Genomic DNA, 17,045 nt, shown 5'->3' on the forward strand with positions numbered 1-17,045 from the left:
CTCTGAGTTCGGTGATATTATTGCGGAGTGCAAAAGCCTTCTTGAATATAATAACGGATTCTCTGTCCGTTTTATTAGGAGACAAGCAAATAGCATGGCCCATGCTTTGGCTAGGTCCGCTTCTCATAATGCGAGTCTGACTCTTTATGATGTTATTCCGAGCTTTATTTCATTCTCTATGTTGAACTATTGCTGTTCTTTGGCTCATTAATGAAACTCCTTTTCAAAAAAATAAAGGCCTAATACATAAATAACCCCCTGAACTTGTCCAAATGTTGCAACTGCCCCCCTCAACTTTCAATTGTAACAACTTACCCCTTAAACTTGTCCAATTGTAAAACATAACCCCAAATTGAGAAATTTTTTACCCCGTATTTGAAGCAACTGTAAAAAAGTTTCCCCGGATTCGTATCATGCCAAAGATCTGATTATCATACTCCATGAGCGTTGCAGATTTTATATTTCACGTGTTTCTTCAATTGCAGTCCATGTCAGCAATTTGGGGTTGTGTTTTACAATTGGACAAGTTTAAGGGGTAAGTTGTTACAATTGGACAAGTTTGAGGGGTAAGTTGTTACAATTGAAAGTTGGAGGGGACAGTTGCAACATTTGAACAAGTTTATGGGGTTATTTGTGTATTAGGCCAAAAATAAATAATAGAAGTTGATATTTTTTTTTGGTAGGAAAGGAAAGAAAAAAACAACAAACAAAGAAACTCTCAACCCGGGATCAGCCTAGGAAAACTGACTCCCACCACATCCTCCAAAATGAAAGAAGAGATGAAGACCGGAGGAGAATAGAAGGTAGAAAGACCCAACAAACTAGAGTGCCCTTCCAACGCAAGACGGTCCGCAACGCGGTTCTGCTCCCTATAAATATGAGTAAATCCAATCGAATCAAAGGAGGAACCGATCCTTTTAATGCTTTTGATAATGTTCAAGTGAATCCTGCAAACAGCATTGCCCTCAGAAATCATTTTAACCGCTTCCTGGTTATCTGATTCCACCAGAAGCTTCTTCACCCCAAGACTCTTAGCAAGCTTCAGACTAGAGAGAATCCCCCAAAGCTCTGCAGAAAAGGAGGAACCAATCCCCAAGTTCTGAGAGAAGCCAGAAATCCACCTGCCACCATCGTCTCGAAGGACCCCTGCTGCAGCAATTCTCCCGTCACTAAGACAAGAACCGTCAGTGTTGAGCTTAACCACACCTTCACTAGGCCTACTCCAGCCTATAAGCTTGACCTCCTTCCTCTGAACATCCCTAGCTAAGAGGTCTTCAGAAAAGCTCTCAATCATGGTATTAATCTTCTTAGAAAAGAAATCAAGGACATTTGGCTGATAGACCGCACCTCCTCCAAAGATATCCTCGTTCCGCCATCTCCAAATCTGATGGCAAGCAACCACAAAAAGAAGAGCACCTTGATCTCCAGGCAGAAGACTCCCTTTAATACCATCAACAAACCAATCCTCTTCAGAATGGGCAAAAAAAGAAGGAAGCACATCCCTAGGGATAATTTTCCTCCAAACCTCCTTACTCTTCTCACAATCCCTGAGAGCATGTCACAAGGTTTCCTCAAACCCTCTGCATCTACTACAGGCCCCAGAATCCACCAGGTGCCTCCTTTTCCTGTCTAAATTAGTGAGTAACCTATTCCTAGCCCCAAGGCACAGGAAGCTCCTAATGCGGAAAGGAACTTTCAAAGCCCAAATCATCTTCCACATCCCAGAGGAGGAAGAATACAAATCCTGATAGAAAGCCTGATAAGCAGATTTACACGAATAGATCCCATTGTTAGTCAGTGCCCAACAGTAACTGTCCTTGTCCTCATTAAGATTACTAATGTGAACACCTCTAATAGAAAGGAGCGTTTCAAGGCTTAAGAATGACTCAAATTTATCCCAAATCCACTCCCCCTCGGAATCCACCACATCAGCGTTCTTCCAATCCTGAATGACCACAGGAGGCAAGGAAGTACAAACCTCCAATAAAGGCTTCCCACCTATCCAACTATCTTTCCAGAAACTGATGGACCTGCCATTACCCACATTCCACCCAATCCCAGAACAGAATTCAGAGAAGACCGCACTAATGCCTTTCCAAAGAAAGGAACAATTAACCACTCTGTCTTTAGGCCCCCCAAACACTTTATCCTTTCGGTACTTCCCGCATAAGAGCTAGACCCAAAGAGCCGAAGGAGACTGCCACATTCGCTAAAGGAGTTTCATAAGTAAGACTTTGTTATTATCTTTGGCCTTCCTAATGCCCAGACCTCCAGAATCCTTAGGCTGACACACCTCACTCCAAGGAACAAGATGGATCTTTCTCCCTTTCTCGGCCTCCCCCCACAGGAATCTACGGTTAATTTTGTCAAGGTCTTTAAGCACAGGATCAGGAAGATGACAAGCCTGCATAATGTGATTGGGAGTAGCACAATTAACAGATTGAATCAACGTAAGACGACCAGCGAGAGAGAGAGTCTTGGCCTTCCACGTGGCACACTTTATGTTAGCTTTATCCAAAGTATCTTTAAAGGACATTTTGGACACTCTCTCACTGTGGAGGGGGATACCCAGATACTTCCCGAGAGAGCTCGTCAGAGGAATACCCGACATATCACTTAGCCTTTTACAGACTCCTTGGTTCATATTTTTAGAGCACATCATCCTAGATTTCTGGACATTAAGCTTCTGACCAGAGGCACAGTCAAGAATATCCATAATAATACCCAACTGCTCCTCATTACCTTCCAGAAAGATCAAAACATCATCTGCAAAGAATAAGTGAGTAATCTGGGGACAGAAACTATTGATTGCCACTAGTTGGAAACTCCCATTATCAACAGCGTCTTGGATCAGATGGGATAACCTTTCCATAGCAATAACGAAAAGGAACGGCCTCATTGGGTCACCTTTACGGATACCCCAGCCCGGAGAGAATTCCTCCGACATATCACCATTAATCATAACTTGAAACACAGGAGAAGAGATACAAGCCTTAATTAACCTTCTCCAACTGTCAGGGATCCTCGCTCTCTCCAGACTCTCCATCAAGAAACTCTAGTTGATGCGATCATAGGCTTTCTCCAAATCCAATTTAAGAGCCACAATGCCTTTCTTCCATTTCCTGGTCTTCATGGTGTGGACCATCTCTTGGGCAATCACTACATTGTCCATCATTTGTCTACCAGGCACAAAACTTCCCTGATTTTGACAGATGATCTCAGGAAGAATGCATCGGATTCTATTAGCCACAATCTTAGTAACAGTCTTATACAGAACATTACAAAGACTGATAGGCCTCATATGCAAAAAGGAAGAAGGCTTCTCAATTTTAGGAATCAGAACTAGAAGGGTTCTATTCACCAGCTCAATATCCTGAGAACCATTAAAAACGCATAAGATAAAGTTATAGATACCTTCTTTCACCACCTCCCAGTGCTTATGGTAAAAACCAGCAGGCAGACCATCAATTCCAGGAGCTTTAGAAGCCCCAATACTAAAGATGGCTTGGTCAATTTCCTTCAAGGAAATAGGGTGGAAGGCATCCCGAATGCTATCATCACCAACCATAGGAAAGGAAGCAACAGAGTGAGATCTCTCCAGGTGAACAGGCTCCTCTCTAAACAAATCCTTATAGAACTCCAGGGCCAATCTCCGAATATCCTCGTCTTCATACACCCAATCACCATAAGAGTTCTTAATAGCATCAATTCTATTCTTCTGTCTTCTAATAATGGTAGAAAGATGAAAATACCTGGTATTTCGATCCCCATCTCTGATCCAGGACTTCCTCGACTTTTGAAACCAAAGAAGCTCCTCTTGTCTGAGCACCGCTTCCAGCTCCTTCTGAAGAGATCTGAGCAGGCCATTCAAACCATAATCAAACCTAACCTCAAAACTACGCTGAATGCCCTCCATTATATTCAATAATTTATTCTTCCTCCTGATAATGTGACCAAAAACCTTTTTATTCCAACCCAGCACATTATTCCTGAAACCTTCAGCTGCTTGAAGGACATTCGAGTGGGGTTTCCAATTATCATTGACGAACTCTTTAAACTCAGGATGAGACTCCCAAGCCAAAAGATAACGGAACGGTCTCTCTCCCCTACGACGATTGCCTCTCACTAGCCTAAATAATATGGGACAATGATCCGAATGACGGAAAGGGAGATTCAACACAGAGCATTTAGGGAACGTAGTCTGAGCTGAAACATTAGCGTAGACTTTATCCAAACGAACAAAGGTATTGTTGCGCTTCCAAGTGAACTTATGACCAGAGGCCCCAAGATCAAAAAGCCCACATAAATCCATGCTATTTTTGTGGTGAAGGCAACGATTAACATAATGATTAGACCCCCCTCTCTGATCACTCATAAAAGCAATATCATTAAAGTCAACCGCCACAAACCAAGGCTCAGATATGCTAACACTCAAAGAGTAAAGAACCTCCCAAAGCCGTTTCCTATTGGCTAAAATAGGATCGGCATACACCAGGGTAATTAAGAAAGGTATACTACCAGAGACACTCACTTTACAATGAATAAACTGCTTGTCCATGCTAATACCATCAAAATGAACCTGATCTGGCTTCCAGAAAAACCAAATCCCTTCGGCCCAGCCAGTAGCCTCCGATCTAATATAGTTCCAGTTCCTAAACTTTTTAACCACCTCATCAGCTTTATCTCCACTAATCTTAGTTTCCATTAAAGCAAAACAAGAAGGATTATATTGTTTAATAAGGTCATTAACATGGATACGAGTAGCCTTGCTAGTCGCACCCCTAACATTCCAACACAACAAATCCATAGAAAGGAGGAAAACTGACCGCCCACACCCACCTAAGCCAGGTATTTATTAGGGGCTCCTAAGAGCCTCGCCGAGGAACCCGAAGGCCCCCTCTTTTCTGGTAAAGCCATAGTGTTTTGGACACTTTTTTGCTTTCCTTTAAGTTTTTTTCATACTAGTTTTGTTAACTCCCATAGATTGTTGAAACACCTTTCCACATGATTTTGATTTGACAAAATTATTTAAGTAAAATTAAATATATTCTAAACACACTAAGTTTAAATGCTTTGATTTATTATACTAATGTGTTTGTTCAATGTTGAGTTAAAATTATTTATAAGACATAAAGAGTAAAAGGCCAAAGCCCAATACGGAAGTCAAAGCCCAAGTCAAACAGATCAAGACAACTCGGCCCGCGTGTACAAAACGCTGTCGTTATGATCAAAACGCAACTCAGCAAGAGAAGGATCTAGAAGACCTTCGTTGAACAACTTCAGAGTGAAGCCGCTGAGTTGAATCGACAAAGAGTACGAGACAGCAGCTGAGCAAGAACAACTTCCAGACAAAGTAATTCCACTTTGGGTAAAGTTCAGAAGACACAGAACGCTGTCTAGTTGACCTTACCATAAATGGAGAGACATTCTGCCGAGCTGACTAAAAGCTGCTCAACACTGACCGAGGACAGAAGATACTCAAATCTGATTGGCCGAGAGCTCTGAGCAAGACTGAGTGACAACGACAGGAAGCCGTTTCCCTCCAACGGTTATTTCGAAATTCGAAATGACCGATGCCTCAGACGTCTCTATAAATAGATCCCTTCAGTTGCTTCATTTGACACAGAACTTGATTAAGCCATTACGCTGACCAAAATTCTACTCAAAGTTCTGCAAGAAAAAGCAAAGCAAATTCTTACACCAAATTCTATATCTTTTGTGTAAAAGTCTAGAGTGATTATTCAATCATCTAAAGTGTCTTAGCATTTGTTGTTTAGGACAAATCTTTATCATTTCTAGAGATTAGAAAGGAGAGGCTGAGTACTCGGTTATAGTACTCAGCGTGAGATTAGGAGTGAGTAGAGGTATAGAGGAAGGTACTCTTGTTATACTCAGCTTCTAAGTTGTAAAAGGTTTGATGCTCTACCGTTAAAGAGCTCAGTAGAGAATTCAAAATCTCGGAACGTGTTCCGGGGATAGGACGTAGGCTTGGAGGCCGAACCTGGATAAATCTGCTGAGTAATATCTTTCTAACCTTAAACTCATTAATATATATATATTGCTTACTTAATCAAAACTGACCAAGTAAAGAGGTCAAGCTGAGTTGTGTGTATTGAGTGTCTGAGTTCAGGAATAGACTCAAAGTGCTATCTCCTGACTCAACGAAAGAAGCTGACTTAGTCACCAGTTGACTAAGCTAGTGTCTTATTTACTCAGCGCGCTGTGTAATCCTTTTTCAAAGAAAAAGAAGTCAGCCTTAACGTATTAAAATTTCAAATAGTTCCTATCCCCCCCCTTGGAACTAACTTGTTACGTTATAAGGGACCAACAAGTGGTATCAGAGCTAAATAAATCTTCTGTAAAAACCGGAATGTCCTAAAAATGATCTTACTCCCTTAACAGTAGTTGGAGGGGGTAGTTTCTCTATTACTGAGGTTTTTGCTCTATCTACTTCTAATCCTTTTTCAGATATTTTGTGACCTAAAACAATTCCTTCGTCAACCATAAAATGACATTTTTCCCAGTTTAATACCAAATTTGTTTCTTCACACCTAGACAAAACTTTATCCAAGTTTTCTAGGCACGAATCAAAAGAATCTCCATAATCTGAAAAATCGTCCATAAAAACTTCCATGATATCTTCAATGAAATCATTAAAAATCGCAGTCATACAACGTTGAAATGTTGCAGGTGCGTTACACAGACCAAAGGGCATTCTTCTATATGCAAATGTTCCGTAAGGACATGTGAAGGTTGTTTTATCTTGGTCATCCGGGTAAATGTATATTTGAAAGAATCCGGAGTAACCATCTAGAAAACAGTAGAAAGCATGACCAGCTATCCTTTCGATCATTTGATCAATGAAAGGAAGAGGAAAATGATCTTTCCTAGTTGCTTTATTTAGATTTCTATAATCTATACAAACCCTCAAACTAGTGGTGGTTCGCGTAGGTATTAATTCACCTTCTTCATTCCTTACAACTGTTATGCCTCCCTTTTTAGGTACACAATGGATTGGACTAACCCATTCACTATCCGAAATAGGATAAATGATTCCATTGTCAAGAAGTTTAGTAATCTCATTTTTTACTACTTCTTCATGTTCGGATTTAGGCGTCTTTGCCTATCCGCTTTAGGTGGCTTATCTTCTTCTAAATGAATTCTGTGCATTACAATACTTGGATTAATACCTTTTAAGTCTGAAATTTGCCAACCCATACTTCCTATCCTATTTCTAACAACTTCTTTCAATTTTTCTTCTTGGACTTGTGTTAGTTTGTTAGAGATAATAATAGGTAGAGAATCGCCTTCGCCTAAGAAAGCGTACCTCAAATGACTTGGTAATTCTTTAAGTTCTAATTTAGGTGGAACTACAATTGAAGGCGGAACTGGTCCATCTTCTCGAATCAAAGGTTATGGGTCCTTATCTTCTAGTTCCTCACTCATTATAGGTTCTATTATTTCTTCTTTTTGAACAATGTCATTTACACATTCTTCAATTAAATCAAGTTTCATACAAAAAAATTTCTCTCTCTTTTGAGTGCTTTTCGTCTTCTCTTTTGAGTTGTGAAACCTTTGTTATCCCTTTTGATCTTACCATTTCTGCCTTCTTGAATTTTGATTCCCAATAATCTCGCAGTTCATTTGATTGATGATCCTTGGAGTTGACTGGTTTCTGGTATCGTGAGTAGTTGTGAAGAAATTCTTGCCTTAGCTTTTAAGGAGGATCGCGATCATCGACTGTGGTGTTTTCTTCAATTCGACCAGTTCATTTGATTGATGATCCTTGGTCCTGGATGGTTTCTGGTATCATGAGTAGTTGTGAAGAAATTCTTGCGTTAGCTTTTGAGGAGGATCGCGATCATCGACTGTGGTGTTTTCTTCAATTTGACCAGGTTTGTTTCCTTCGTGTTCTGATTTCCGTTAGTCTGGTCATTTGTTTGGTTCTTGATTACGATCATCGATTTTGGATTGGATGAAATTTCTTGCCCTAGCTTATTGCAGAGGATTGCGATTATAGAGTAGTCTTTTGCCTTTGCTTTTCTGTGGAGGAAAGGTAATTTTGCGTGATCCATTATTTTGTCTCTTGTTGTGCTGGTCCTATGGAAAGGAATAAAGGTGTTATTGAGGATTATGCGAGGCTTAGTCTGGAGGATGAAGCGGTGGAAGGAATTGAGATTAGTGAAGATATTTTGCCCTTGGAGTTGCATCATAATAAATTCTTTCTCGTTGGCCAATTTCTTTCAACGAAACAAACACACTTTGAATCAATGAAAAACACATTGGCATCAATTTGGCGACCGGTTAAAGGAGTTACAGTTACGGAAACGGATTTAGAGGGTCGATACTTATTTCAATTTTACCATGAGAGGGATATTGCTCGTGTTCTAAATGATGGCCCATGGACGTTTAACCAAAATGTGTTAATCTTGAGGAGGTTGGATGTTCAAGAGCAAGCTACCCAGGTAGAATTAAGGAATTTGATTATTTGGGTTCAAGTTTCAGATTTGCCTATTGGCTTCCAAACGGAAGATGTGTGTTCAATACTTGGGAATAAATTGGGTGTCTATATTGAGTCTGATCCGAGAAACTTTTCTGGTCTTCGAAGGAATTATCTTCGTATTAAGGTTGCTATTGATGTTTCAAGGCCACTGCAATTGGGGCAAAAATTGAAGAGGAGTGGGGGTAGTTGGCTGTGGGTGAGTTATAGATATGAAAGAGTGCCACAATTTTGTTTCTATTGTGGTGTTATTGGGCATGCTGATAAATTTTGCAGTAGTCTATTTGATGACCCAAGTAATCCGATTGAGAGAATGTATGGCAGCTTTCTTCGTGCTGTAATAAGGAAACCGGGGATTCAAGCTGGTAAGCAGTGGCTTCGTCAACCTCTTGATAGGGATGGGGAAAGTGAGGGTGTTGATTCTTTGGTGGAAACAGATGTGATGGTTCAAAGGAAGGAGTCCATTAAGGTGGGATCTTCTACCACGATAGGATGGCCGAAGAGTGGGTTACAACAAGTAATTGAAGGAAGGGATGAGGGTTTGATTTTGGATCCTAAGAGGCCAAGAATGACTATTGAATCTATGGAAGTGGAAATATCTAATGACGCCCAGTCAAAAAATGGAATAAAGGTGGGACCTGGAGCTCAAGCCCACCAGGGAGCATGAGTATCCTTAGTTGGAACTGCCGTGGACTGGGCAATCCACGGACAGTTAGCGTCCTCAAGGATGTTGTTCGTGTCCACCGTCCATTAATAATTTTTTTAATGGAAACTATGGTTAAACAGAATACTGTAAACAATGTGTGTAGACAACTTGGGTTTGATAGTTGTTTTGTGGTTGATAGTAGAGGTCATGGGGGTGGTCTCGCGTTACTTTGGAAAGAAACGGCTACTATGAATATTCTATCCTCATCTTTGAATTTCATCAATGCCTCGGTTATGATACATAACTTTCCTACTTGGAAATTCACGGGGTTCTATGGGTATCCTGAGAGAAGTAGAAGAAGAGATTCATGGGATCTGCTTAAATCGCTTGCTGAACCTCTTGGTCGGCCTTGGTGTTGCATGGGTGACTTTAATGATCTACTTAATGTAGCTGATAAGCGTGGTGGTAATAGGCATCCAAATTGGTTACTATCTGGTTTTCAGGAAACGGTTGAAAGTTGTGGTCTGTATAGCTTGCCGATGTCTGGTCATCAATTTACGTGGGAGGTTGGAAGAGGGACTAATAGATGGATTGAAGAACGTCTGGACAGAGTGTTAGTCAATTTGCGTTGGAAAGAACAGTTTGTTAATTCCAATTTGCAAAATTTAAATACTATTTGCTCAGATCATTCTGCAATTCTGTTGACTGTACAGGTATGGGTCCCTGTTCGTTTGGTGAAGCGATTTAGATTTGAAAATTGTTGGTTACGTGAACAAACTTGTAGCTTGGTGGTTCAACAGGCTTGGGGAAAATCGGCAACTGCTACTATTTCTGAAAAAATAAGTGACTGTGCTGAGGCCTTGATGATTTGGAGCAAGAGTCTCGAAGGTAATTTTAGGAAAACGTTGGCTGACCTTCGTTTTCAAATGGATAAATTCAGGGGAAAAAGGGACCAATATAGCCTGAATCAGTTTACAAGAGCTTCGACTGAGTTTGGAAAGGTACTAATGCAACAAGAGGATTTTTGGCGTCAGAGGGCAAAGCTTTTCTGGCTTAGTGACGGGGACTCAAATACGAAGTATTTTCATTCTGTTGCTTCGGCTAGAAGACGCAACAATTCCTTTATTGAGCTTAAAAATAGTAATGGTGAGTTATGTGGTTGGAATAGTGGGTTAGATGGGCTGATTGAAAATTATTTTAGAGATATATTTTCTAGCAATGCTTGTGATGCTGAACAGGTTATTTCTCATATTCTGACAAGTATAACAGATGAGATTAATGAGCAGCTTATGACACCTTTTAGCCCGGATGAAGTTCGGAATGCTTGCTTCTCGATGAGCCCTGATAAAAGTCCAGGTCCTGATGGACTTAACCCAGCTTTTTACCAACGGTTTTGGAAGATAATTGGTGCTGATGTTGTCAAAGCTTGCCTTAAAATGCTTGAGCAGGTATGTCTCCCTCCCAATTTAAACGATACTTTGATTGTCCTCATACCTAAGAAACCGACTGTGGAGTTTATGACGGACTTAAGACCGATCGCTTTATGTAATGTTCTCTTCAAAATAGTGTCTAAGATGTTGGCGAACCGGTTTAAGCATTTTCTTCCGTTGGTTATTTCAAGTTCACAAAGTGCGTTTATTTCGGGCAGATTGATTACTGACAATATCATTGTGGCATATGAGGTGATTCATAAGCTACAAAATAAAAGGCACGGTAAGAATGGGATTGCGGCTTTAAAATTAGATATGAGTAAGGCTTATGACCGTGTAGAGTGGGAATTTTTGAGGCAAGTCTTGACTAAGATGGGGTTTTGTCAGCGATGGGTTTCATTATTGATGATGGGAGTTACTTCGGTTAAGTATAAGATTACTCATGGTGGGAGAGAGATTGGCCCTATAATTCCGACTCGGGGGCTTCGGCAGGGTGATCCCTTATCCCCTTTTTTGTTTCTTGTATGTGCTGAGGGTCTGCCATCTCTTTTGAGGGCTAATGAGAGTGCTGGTAGAATTCATGGGTGTCAAGTGGCTCGTCAGGCTCCTTGTATTTCTCACTTATTTTTTGCAGACGACAGCTTTTTGTTTTTCAGGGCTAATGCTGTGGAGGCAGGGGTTGTTCAGAATTGTTTGACAATTTACGAAAGGGCTTCTGGACAATGTGTAAATTTTCAAAAGTCGTCAATTTTGTTTAGCAAGAACTCGGCGGCGGCGAATATAATGGAAGTGTGTTCAGTTTTAGGGGTTGATCAAGTTGAGGAAATGGGGTGTTACCTCGGAGCACCAATTGCGGTTGGAAGGAATAGAATGTTGACATTCAGGTATATTAAAGATAAAATTTGGAAGCGTATTAATGGGTGGAAGGAGAAGTTTTTATCTAGATCTGGAAAGGAAATTCTTATTAAGGCTGTTTTACAATCGATTCCTACTTTTGTGCTTAGTGTGTTTTTGATGCTGGGGCAGTTTTGTGATGAGATTAATAAGATGTTGAATAGGTTTTGGTGGAAATCTTCCAATTCCTCCCAAAATAGCATACATTGGATGAGTTGAGACAAATTATGCCGACCAAAATGTTTGGGAGGCTTAGGCTTTCGTAGTCTTCTTGAGTTCAATAAAGCCCTACTTGCCAAGCAAGGATGGCGAATTCTGCAGGATCCTGATTCGTTGGTTGCTAGAGTCCTAAAATCCAGGTATTTTCCATCTTCTTCTTTTCTTCAGGCTGAACTTGGGCATTGTCCTTCGTATATTTGGCGTAGTATCCTGGCTGGGTGTGAGGTGTTGGTTCAGGGGTTACGCAGGAAGATTGGAAATGGCATCAATACAAAAATTTAGGACAGCCCTTGGTTACCGGTCATTTCTGATTCAATTCCGTCATCTACTGTTAGTACTGTCTTGCCTACTGGCATGGCGTGTGATCTGCTTCAATCCGATGGGAGTTGGAACAGACATCTGATTGAATCATACTTTAATCAGAGAGATCAATTGTGCATTTTGTCTATGCCGAGGAGGAATCTTAGTATTGATGACGGATGGTACTGGTTTTTTGACAAATTTGGTAAATATTCTGTGAAAAGTGGATATAATGTGATTAGAAATGTTCTGGACTCCAATATCTCCTCCTCTATCTCGGTTAATTGGAACAGAATTTGGAATTTGAAGATTCCTCCGAAAGTGAAGAATTGTATTTGGAGGCTTCTTTCTCAATGTTTACCGAATTTGGTGAATTTAGCTCGTAGGCATAGTTCCCTTCCAAATATTTGTCCAATTTGTCAAATGGATGGAGAGGATGAAAATCATACCTTTATTCAATGTTCTTTTGCTAAGGATGTGTGGTTTATTGTTTATGGTGATTTTAGAATGAATAGTGTGGGTAATTTTTTGAACTGGTTTTTGAATTCTTTGATATCGTTTGCTGTGGATAAATTGGTTGACATTATGATGATTGTTTGGGGAATTTGGAGGCATAGGAATGCTGTGGTGTGGGATGGAAAAAAGTTACAGCCTTGGGGCTTGATTGCTAGTGTGAGGAATGAAGTTAGGGAGTGGAGGGAAGCTCAGAATTTTAGGCATGTTCATCTGTCTCAGGGACAGGCTGTTCCTGCTAGGTGGATTCCCCCTGGTAATGGTCATTACGCCTGTAATATTGATGCTGCTGTTTTTGTGGAGTCGGGTTATTGTTCGGCTGGCTTTACGGTAAGGGATCACAATGGTTTGTGTTTATGGGCTGTCCAGAAGGCTTTTGCGGGTTACTTTGAACCTGTTCTTGCTGAGGCAATGGCGGTTAAGGAGGCGCTTTCCTGGATTAAAGCAGCTGGTCTACGAAATGTAGATTTTCGCTCTGACTGTCTGATTGTTGTTCAAGCCATCCAACATCATATTCCTTCGTTATCTTACCTTGCGGATGTTGTTACTGATTGTGTGATATTATTGAGAGATTTAGATAGTTGTTCGATCTCATTTGTTAAGCGGACAGCGAACTCTGCTGCTCATTGTTTAGCAAGAGCTGTAAGTTCTATGTCTGTCTGTAGAGAGTGGTCAATTCCACCCTCTTTTCTTGTTGATGTTTTAACTGACGATTTAATTCAATAAAGGTATTGGTTTCATTCAAAAAAAAAAAAGTTTCATACAAGCAAAATCCTCCATAGGATATTTCATCGCTTGATTCATATCAAACTCAATCTTATCATCGCCTATTCTTAAAACTACTTTCCCTTCCGACACATCAACTAGAGCACGTCCCGTGTTCATGAACGGTCTAGCAAAGATTAGCGGACAATTTACATCATAAGCAAAATCTAAAATAACGAAATCGGTAGGAAAAATAAATTTGTCAATTTTAACTAAAACATCCTCAATTATACCGTATGGTCTTTTAGTGGTTTGATCCGCTAGTTGCAAAACCATATTGGTACGTTTGATGTCTTCTTCTAAGCCTAACTTATTAAAAATAGATAATGGCATCAAGTTAATGCTTGCTCCTAAATCACAAAGACAACTGGGAAATTCTATATTACCCAATTTACACGGGATGGTAAAACATCCGGGATCTTTGAGTTTTGTGGGCAAATTGCTTGACACAATCGAACTACAATCTTCAGTTAGTGAAATGGATGAAATTCCTTCCCAACTGATTTTCTTTGAAATTAAATCTTTGAGGAATTTTCCATAATTGGGAATTTGCGTAATTGCATCCATAAACGTTAAATTAATATGCAAATTCTTAAGTTTGTCTAAAAATGTTAAAAGTTGTTTATCATAGTCCTTGTTGCGGACTTTGTGTGGAAAAGGTGGTTTGGGTACAAAAGTTTTTGTACTAGAGTCAATCGGTGCATCTTTTTGTTTTAATGTATCTTCTTTGGGCTTTGGTAAATCAGTTCCAGGTAAAGTCGAATTTCCGGGCATTTCCGGACCTAAGTAATTTTTCCCTGAACGAAGAGTGATAGCCTTAACATGCTCTTTCGGATTTTCTTCCGTATGGCTTGGAAGACTTCCTTCTTTGCGGGATGGAATTGATTTAGCGAGTTGTCCAATTTGAATCTCCAAATTATGAATGCTAGATGATTGGTTTTTAATAAGCTGATCGAATTTATTCTCGATCCGTTTAAAACCATTGGCGTGATTACTTATTTTTCCGCTCATCGCATCAATGAATTTGTCGATTTTAGAAGATAAAGTGCTAATCGTATCTCTTGATTGATTTTGATAATTGGTAGTGCGATTTTGATTAGCATTAACATTATTATTGTCTCTCTAGTTAAAGTTAGGATGATTTCTCCATCCAGGATTATATGTGTTGGAATAAGGGTTATTAGTTTGGTTTTGTCCTTGGACAAAATTTACCTGTTCAATCTCACTCATACCTTCGTAATCCACATCCGTTTGGATTGATTGACCATTAGGATCACACGGTGCCATAAACCTATCAATTTTGTGCGACAAGGCAGAAAATTGGGCTTGCAACATCGCTACTGGATCAAGATTCACTATACCTTTAACTGATGATGTAGTTGAGGATGATGGTTTCGCTACTGGTATGTGTCCACGTTCCGCGGGCCACATACTGCTGTTGATTGCCATTTCCTCTAAAAGTTCTCTTGCTTGGGCAGATGTTTTCTTCATGAATAACCCTCCAGACATAGCGTCCAATGAACCTCTAGTTGTAGGATTTAGTCCATTATAAAATGTTTGCATTAAAAGTTCAGCGGGCAATTGGTGGTGTGGGCATAAACGTTGAAGTTCTTTAAAACGTTCCCAAGCCTCATAAAGAGTTTCACTATCATTTTGAGAAAAAGATGTTAACTCTTTAATGACTCTTGCGGTTTTTGCTAAAGGGAAGAATTTTGATAAAAAATGCTTGGGCTAATTGCTCCCAAGTCTCAATTGATGCGGCTGGCATAGAAGTTAACCATTCTTTGGCTCGATCCTTCAAGGTAAAAGGAAAAAGGCGAAGATTGATTGCTTCTGCAGTCACATTTGGTATTTTAAAAGTGTCACAAATTTCTAAAAAATTTGTCAAATGAGTATTAGGATTTTCGTTAGGTAACCCGTAAAACGTTACATTATTTTGCAACATATTAAGCAACGCAGGCTTAATTTCAAAATGATGTGCATTAATTTGGGGTCTAACTATACTGTTTGTTACACCGGCCACTCCTGGCCTAACGTAATCCATAAGTGTGGCCATAACTTCTGGCTCGGTAATTTTAGTTTTTATTGGGGTTTGGTTTTTCTTTTTCTTTTCTTTCTTGTTCTTTTTAAGGGTTCTTTCAATTTATGGGTCAATAGGATCTGGTGACGTGCCCGAACTTCGAGAACTGCGCATGAACTTGAAATTTCGCACGAACAGAAACTACCTAAAAAAACAGAATTTGAAAAATAAATATGTTAATAATTAAAAATAAATAAAATATAAAAGTTTGAATAAGTATGAATAAACCTAGATTCGTAATAAAACACGAAAAATTTAAAATTTTCTCAAAAATTTTGACGGTCCCCGGCAACGGCGCCAAAAACTTGTTGAGCGATTTCCGCAAGTTCACGGTATACGCTTATAGTAATAAAAGATATCGATCCCACAGGGAACGCTTTTAACAAAACTTATTTACAATCGGTTAAATTTACTTTAAGGTTTATAATATGGAAAATCGTTTAATCGGTTTTGGTTTTGAAATTGCTAGAATGAGAATTAGATTAAAACGTGAAGACGTTAGAAAGTATCTGATTAAAAATGAATTTGCAAAACAGGAACATTTTAGTACTTTAGAAAAGTAAACAAGTATGTTCGTTTGCATTAAGCAAAGAAAACGACTTTAAACTTTGTACGAATTATAAAGATGAAATAAATGACGGAACCTCTAATTAATTGGCTTTGAACGCGACAAAACCCTTATCCGGGATAATTGCCCTTAACCAAATTAAAACTCTACCGAGATAATAATTTATCTAAGTATTCAACAAAGTTTCCTTGTAAAGATTTTGGATTAAATACGTTTTAATGAAAACACCAGCAATCACTTTCGTGGATTGGTTACCATAAGTGCTGCATAAAAATCTATCGAATAGAACGGACTTTATTAGATGAAATATAAATTGATACAAGTTTACAAAGAACATGGAGCATTGAATTCTTCGACGGCGTGCAAGTGAACGGGTTGTCAATCCTTTCCTTGGGTTTCGTTAGAGTTTGTCAGGCTCAGGGGCGAATCCTCTACTCAATCTTCTCGCTGAATCTTCGTAATAGAGACTGGGTCGGTCCACTACTAAAATGTAAACTAAACTGGAACAATGTCTAAACGCTACTGAATTTGTTATTATTTTGTAAACAATGTGTGTACATCATATTGCTTTTGAACAGAATCGAAATCTAACTTCTGAATCACTTGATTCGGAATTTCTGCATAAATTCTACACTAATCTCTTTCTTCTACACATATAACATTCTATATTTCAACTCTCCATCAACTCTTTATTTATAGATGTTGAAGAGTCTTGATTGAAGTGTCGTGTCCGTTGTGGAGGATCGTGTCCGCTGCGAAAGGACGTCTTTATCCACCCGAACGATCGCGTTCCGTCAAAAACGAAAGTGTGTAACTAGGCTTCTAAAATCTCCTGCTCGTACCGAGAATTATTAAATTCTCTACCGAGAATGGGGGAGCATCAATTGTACTTCAGACGAAGGGAAAAAAGGCTGAAGGACGCGTGTCGCGACCGTGAATAGGGGGACCCGCGGTCGCGGCATGGAGCTTTTTCGGTTTTTTAGCTTTCGTTCGTGTCCTCGACTTGACGTTATTAATTTCTGTCGTCTTTGACTCCTTTTGTAGGGCTTTTCTTCTATTTTTGAGCTCTTTTTACTCCTATTTGGATTTTACCAAATATTTATGTACCTTGCATGAAAGAAATATATTCG

General features: G+C 39.6%; 1 non-coding gene across 1 annotated transcript; it reads left to right on the top strand.

Annotated features, from left to right (window-relative positions):
• Nucleotides 1-14,846: 14,846 nt before the first annotated feature.
• LOC136210056 (small nucleolar RNA R71) lies at nt 14,847-14,953 on the top strand. Its single transcript, XR_010677767.1, has one exon. It is a non-coding gene; the product is annotated as a small nucleolar RNA R71 (small nucleolar RNA).
• The last annotated feature ends 2,092 nt before the right edge of the window (nt 14,954-17,045 follow it).

This window comes from Euphorbia lathyris, chromosome 10, assembly GCF_963576675.1.
Source record: "Euphorbia lathyris chromosome 10, ddEupLath1.1, whole genome shotgun sequence".
Lineage (NCBI taxonomy): Eukaryota > Viridiplantae > Streptophyta > Magnoliopsida > Malpighiales > Euphorbiaceae > Euphorbia > Euphorbia lathyris.